Below are 6853 nucleotides of genomic sequence, written 5' to 3'. Positions count from 1 at the left end.
TACAGTATATACAGTACTACTGTAGTACTGTTTAATAATATTTATTTATTTTTTCATTAATTTAAAAATTAAACAAAAAATATATTAGAATTAAACCTTTAATACTTTGTAATTCAGTTAATTGTTTTAACAAAATACTATTTATTTTAAGATTATTATAATATATATAATATGCAACATTCATCTAGTACAGTTTTTTTTTTAATATTTATTTTTGACTGTAGCCTACTATATTTTGGTCAAATATTTTTGTATTATATATTTGGGGAATAGTTTTTTTTTTTTTTTAGAGAAAATAATGTAAGTCATTCAACTGTATTATTAATCATTTTTATTTAGTAAGCATGCATCTTTCAGTTAAAATGTAGGCTACTGCAATTTATTAGACAAGTGCACTGCTCTCGTGCATGATGTAACTGACACGTTTCTAACCTTTACCATACCTCATTAGTATATCATACATTATAAAAAGTATAAAGTGATTTAATATCTGAGAAGCCCCTCCATCAACATCGCTATTAGAGCTTTCGCGCGCGCCTCCCTCCGCGCTCTCTCGCTCGCTCGCGCTGGGCCATGGCAGCGGTGACGTCATCCGGGCATTGACTCGCGCTGGCTGAGAGAGCGAGAGCTTGAACAGACCGAGGGTTATTCGAGAGAGAGAGAGAGAGAGAGCGAGCAGCAGCCTGGGCCCACGGACAAAAACTCGCCGAAAAGGATTAACATTAGCTCCGTATCGTCCCACCAATCCAAGTCTGCAAAGAGAGTGTGTTTTTCTGCTTTCCTAAAGCCCGATCTGTCAGGAGTTACAGCAAGGTAAGAAGAACACACTAACACAGAGTAATAAAGGCTCGCTTAAAGTTGCCTTGGTGTGCTTTCCGAGCAAAACCTGTGATCACTATCGCGTTTGTATTAATTTTGCTTCTATATCGAGAGGATCTGTGAACATGGTGCATTGCAAAATGAGAAAGAAACAGGAGTACTTTGAGTGATTGTCTCTCTCGCGTGCGTCTTTTGTCTTTAACAGCTCTGTTGCCACAATAGAGATCACAACCGCCTCCTTAAGTTGCTGGATTTGACACATATTCGTGTAACAGTGAGGATCATCTGTTGATCGATACAGTTTAAATTCCGCTTTTTGTTCGTCTTTGTTTTAATGCATTCTATCAGAGAAAGAATGAGATGATGGCTGCTGAGAATGTTCATTGTCATTCCGCGCCATGGAGTCATTCCACATCGTATAACAGCCGCTTTCCCTGATGTAGTGTATCTAGTGCCGTAAGGGATAATTGTATTTAGCGTAGTTTATTGTTTATATATACATGTTATTCACTGAGGTGAGAGTGTTATGAATGAATGACCACTGCAAGAAGTGAACATTACTGCACTGGAAGTGAATGAAACTTGGATTTTGATATAAAGTGAGATTGGCTTAAATGGTGTTCAACCCTCATGTTGTATTTTATATGCTCAAACATCCTCCCGTTTACTTTGACTGTTTTTTTTTTTATCTTATGAGAACTGTAAACAAAATTTACATTATTTCTGTTTTGGGTCACAGAAGTCCCTTGTTCAGGTGAATTGGTATACAGTATAGCAATGCAGACTTGTTGGTTATATTGCATGTTTATACAATATGTTTGTGCTGGAATTTAATTGACACCAAACAGGATTTTTTTTTTTACTATATTAAGCCACACTTTGTAGAATGTGTGGTTAATGTTCAGTACGATCTGTATATTTCAGGACCTTTAAGCTCTCATCAGAACATGAAGACATTGCTTTAAATGTGCTAAATACAGTTCAAGATGATAATGTGAAAAGTTGGGTCCCAGAGAAAGATTTATTGGATTTAATACACTGTCTTATTGCTGTTATTATTTTAAAATGGTTTATTTCATGCCCAAAGCAAACATGGCGCGTCTTGTGATTTACAGTTGTTGTGGTTTTTCTACATTTATGGTCAGGTTCTTGATTCTATTCCTTTCCATCTCCCTTTCACAGACTATTGGTACTTGTACACTTCCCAGTATTATGATAATTGAATTTTACACCAGTCAGGATTTCGCCTGCTCGACTTACGTGCTGTAAGTGGCTCAAATACTGGGCGACTTTGAAGACAATAATCCTATTTTTATAGTTTCTCATGAAACATCCTTAGAGGATTGGAAAAGCTAACCTGCTTATACTTACTACAACGACACTTGTGGTGTATTCCCATCAAATTTACAAAACTCCCAAACCGTATGTGTTTCAACATATTTTGGTTTTCTTGTTTGAGTTATCTATCGATTAGAATGTGCGATATTTTTTGAATCAGTTTCGACTGATTTAAAGTTTCACTCTGATCACACCCATTACTGACGTTTCTTTCACGAGTGGTGATCGGTAGCGTTTCTGCCTTGCTTTGACAGGTATTTGGAATCTTAGGCATGACGACTGAACATTATGAAACTCGTATGTAAGTGTCACGTAGTGTCTTGTCATTGCGCAACAAAGGACAACATAACTGAGCTTTTGTTATGCACCAGGCACATTCTGCCTTAAACAAATCCAAATGGCAAGGAAAACCTGGAAACTTTAGGGAATTTTGAAAGTGTGATTTTTAGGAATGCAGATTTTTTTCTATAATTTTTTTAGATTTTCTGAAGACAGAAAAAGCTTTTTATCAGTGCAAATTTTATAAAATTATCTTTAAAGCTATAGTTTACCCAAAATTGTCATTTACTCACCCTCTTGTTGTTCCAAACTAGTATGAGTTTTTTTTCTTCTGTTGAACACAAAGAAGGTATTTTGAAGAATGTTGGTAACCAAACAGTTCCTAGTAGTCATTTATTCCATAATAGGGGAAAATTACTACTTAGGAAGTCAATGGCTACCAGCAACTGTTTGGTTGCCAACATTCTTCAAAATATCTTCTTTTGTGTTCAACAGAAGAAAGAAATTCACACAGGTTTGGAACAATTTGAGAAGCAGTAAGTGCTGACAGAATATTTATTTTTGGTTGAACTGTCCCTTTAAGCATCTTTTTTTCCATTTCATATTTAAGAACAATTGTAAAAGGTTTTGAAATGTATTACTTATTGCGTTACATTTGAAAACAACACTGCCATCACAGTGTCCTCCTCCTTTTATCCCTGTGGCCTAAGAAAGGAATCTGAATTCTCCTTTAGTCCTGAAATAGTCCCAGAATAGTCCAAAAATGTCCCGAGTGCTCTTGTTACTGATCTCATTTACAAATGTGCTGTTTTCTGGACCAGGGCTCTGGAATGTGCTGTGCACACGGTACTCTCTCAGTACCAGCCACCAGTCCCCAAACAAAAGACTGTTCAGTCAAAGCGTTTCTCTCCATTTGAGGCAATTTTGAGCTTTGCCATCTCTAGCACATGGCTAAAACTTTCAGTGTAAGCTCACTGGTATGTCCACAGTCTCCGAATGATGGAATCTGCCATCAATTAACCTATGCAGTTTTTTTTTGTATGTTATTAAGTTACAGTCTGTAAAGGCAAGAGATTTAAATCAATTAGTGCTGTCAGCCCTCGTTCAGAAATGCTGTACTTGGTGATTTACAGATGAGTCGGTCAATTAGAGACATGTTTGGTTTTGCAGTTCCAGACATGATTTGTTTGAAATTATAGTTTACGTTGGTTGATAATTGTGTCCGGCTTAGAAATCTTGCAAGGCAAGTGTTTTCTGCATCTCTCAGCTGGTTTACGCCAACATCTCCGCAAGTGGCTCCCTCAGAGCTTTGGCCTAAATGTACTTTAACTTTTCTATAAAAGGCTGTAATTATAGTGTTTATGGATTTGGCAGATTCATGCAAGTATTCGGCGTAACCGTAGATAGTTTGTGGTTTAGTATTTTGTAAATGTATTGATTTATCACATACTGGTGGTTAAAGCTACCCGTTTTCCCTCGCTGGGTGGATGTCCACTAAAAATGTTGGAAGTTTGTATAGTTGATGTTCATTGTGCTCATATTTTTGTGAAATTATTTTAAACTCTTGATGTAAACCTGCAAAATGGATCTGGATGGTATGAACAAAAATCCCACGTATCATCGTCCCATGAATTTAGATCATGTGGGGAGAGAAAGGCTTGCATCTGCAACATCACGTCACAGTGGAGTTTGTGGCTTGGAGCTGGATATTGCTTTTTTTGTGACGTGCCGTCCTAAAGCAAATTTGAATCTTTCCTCAAAATAAGAGAGAGAGAAGGCCCAGATTGCCTGCCTCTGAGACAGGCGTCCCAATCTAATAGAGCACACAGATGATGGTTAAAGGTCAGGCTGGAGTTTTTTTATTTTTACCATAATCATTTGTAATCTGGAGCGGCTTTTATGCGTGCAGCTGATTTAGCAATGATGGAACTGAATTGGTCGACGTGCCTCTGGTGAGAAAGAGGATTTATCCTGTGCAGCATGCGGCGCTCCTGAAATGTGTTATTCCTCTGGTTGGATGGGATTGAAAGGCCGTGTATGTTTTTTTCCTCTTCAGCACTGTTTTTTTATAGGTCATATGTGGAGACTAAAGAGATTTGACTGTGAAAGCGATCATGGGCCATTATTCCAGAGACTGTTCCTCTAAATCAGCAAAAAAACTACCCGTTTTTTCCCTCATGGAATATTCAGTGCCTGCAAAGCCACTAGGAAAGATGACAGTGTATGAAGATCTCATATAGGCATAAATTCAACTCAGTCTTATGGAAAAAGATAACTATTTTATGAGAAAGAGATATCGTATGAATTTGTACATGGTAATGGTATGAAAATGAACTAAGTTTAGAAATACCCCTAAACATAATGGTCACTGGGATGTAAGCAGATCCTACGAAAACAAATTCATACGAATTGGTCTCCAATTCTTAAAAACATAAAATAATTTTGAATTGCCATGAGCTTGTGTTAGATTTTTAGAACATTAAAGGTCCCCTGAAATGCTTTGAAACATGCAGCGTTATTCTATGTGTTGATGTCATTTTAACTAAAACAGGATGACAGGGCGGCACATATCAAGAAGCCCCGCCCCTTTTTTAAATAGCCAGTAGCGTTCGTTTATACCACAGCCTGGCCCAACCATTCAGAGCCACTGAGCTCTGTAAAGCCGCATTTGACAGTGTATGACAGCCACAATCACATCCATATTGCTATAAAATATAGCATTCTGTGTAGAATATCGTGCCTCTGGACCAGAGCCTAGTGTGTGCGGTGCGGTGGTTAGCGTGACAGTGCGAAACCAGACTTCTTTCATATTTACACTGTCTGAATCGTTTCCTGTCCCCTGTATAGTGCATTACGTGCCATTCACCATACAGAAAATACCAATTCTGTAAACAAGTGACCGATTACAGCTTCAGTGTCTATTTATAGTGTAGGGGGCGGGTGCTTCGGATTCTAGAGAGCATTTGATTGGACAGAAGATTTGATGAGAAGATGAAGTGTGATGTGATGTCATGAAAATCCATGATCCGTTTTAGCGGAAATGTGAGAGACTGTAAGTTTTGAATGCTTATATCTCCTAAATGTGAATTTTGTCACCGTTTTGGAACACATCAGCTTATTCATAACATTAAAGCTAACATACTAAATACTAAAAGCTAAAAAACTTAAATTATGATTTCATGGGGACTATAAGGGTGAGTTTGGTCTGGACCAAAAAAGAATATGATACATTTGGCCCTGGTCCACTTAGCGTTCACACTGGCAGTTTTAACAACGAACCTAAAGATACCGAACCTAAAGGTATGTACACGCAACAATGAGCGTGCTTAGTCCATCAGACGTATTCGACTTTGATGTCATACTCCAATTGGTCTGTGCAGTGCTGCTTTACGTTGAACACACCTATTTTTTGGAGTGTTCTGTAAGTTCCATCACAAAATATATGTAATTCAACCCAAACACTCAGGTTGTGAATGTATGAATATATGATCTCATTTTTACCACCTGTGAACTGAAGAAGAGCTCATAAAAGTCACTTTACCTCCTCGTTGCTCCATTTTATTTTGGATACACTGCTCGTTCCGCTTTGTCGCATAGTGTCACATCTTGTCATTACATCCAGTTTTTGGTTCATTTAGAAGTGTTTGGTCCATGTTGCATTCATATTTCATTCAAACCACACCAGTTTGGAAGCAGACCGAGACCCATCTTTTTCTTGTTTGGTGCGCACCAGGGTTTGGATGGCAGCGTTCATGCTTACTTGTATGCACCCTTAGACGGTGGTTTGCTGGCTTGTAGACATGACAATATGATTATGACAAGATGTTAAATATGAGAAAATTCTCAACAAAAGTCAAAGTTGAGCTCATCATCAGGCTTTTTTCCATGTTTGCACAAAATCCTTCTTTAGCTATGTAGACTTTGTTTGTGTGGGTTGCGATCTGGGTGTTCAGTGCCGTTGCGGTGGCATCCGTTTAGAAAGGGCAATTTATTTAACGAGGGCATTGTTTTGTTAATTGTGTTTTCATTAAGGGAACAAGGTTTGTTGACCATGGGGAATGTTCTTATGAGTAACTATTAGCAGTTAAGGAGATTTTTACCGAGGAGCTCTACATCGTGTGAAAACTCACTGGGAAATTGAACTAGACTTTGTCCCTTGGCTGAACCTTTTTCTTTCACAAGCTTTCCAGGGACTATCACAGACTTATATAGCTGCATAGAGCATCTTTCTCTTTCTGGCTTTGTTCTATCTTTGCTGGATTGCAGCCCTGGCTGCTTCTTCCATTCACCCTCTGATCACTTTTTTTACTGTCAGACCTCCTCTTGCCAGAATAATGACCTCGCAAGAAAAAAATTTGGTTTGTATTGCAGGTTATTGTTAGTGGTCAACCAGTAATGTTTTTTTTGACAGCCGATA

At 38.0% G+C, this 6853-nt stretch overlaps 1 protein-coding gene across 3 annotated transcripts in view; it reads left to right on the top strand.

The window, feature by feature from the left end:
- Window positions 1-603: 603 nt before the first annotated feature.
- Window positions 604-6853, top strand: part of LOC109096591 (cytoplasmic protein NCK2-like) — a 59316-nt gene continuing 53066 nt past the window's right edge. For 2 of the 3 annotated variants that reach the window (XM_042730894.1, XM_042730896.1), the window contains exon 1: window positions 604-813. The gene's annotated coding sequence lies outside the window, so the exon portion shown is untranslated. The remainder of the gene's footprint in view (window positions 814-6853) is intronic. The other variant, XM_042730893.1, reaches the window with a different exon arrangement.

This window comes from Cyprinus carpio, chromosome B9 (assembly GCF_018340385.1).
Source record: "Cyprinus carpio isolate SPL01 chromosome B9, ASM1834038v1, whole genome shotgun sequence".
Lineage (NCBI taxonomy): Eukaryota > Metazoa > Chordata > Actinopteri > Cypriniformes > Cyprinidae > Cyprinus > Cyprinus carpio.
The sequence above is the reverse complement of the archived record's forward strand: the minus strand, read 5'-3'. Positions and strand labels throughout refer to the sequence as shown.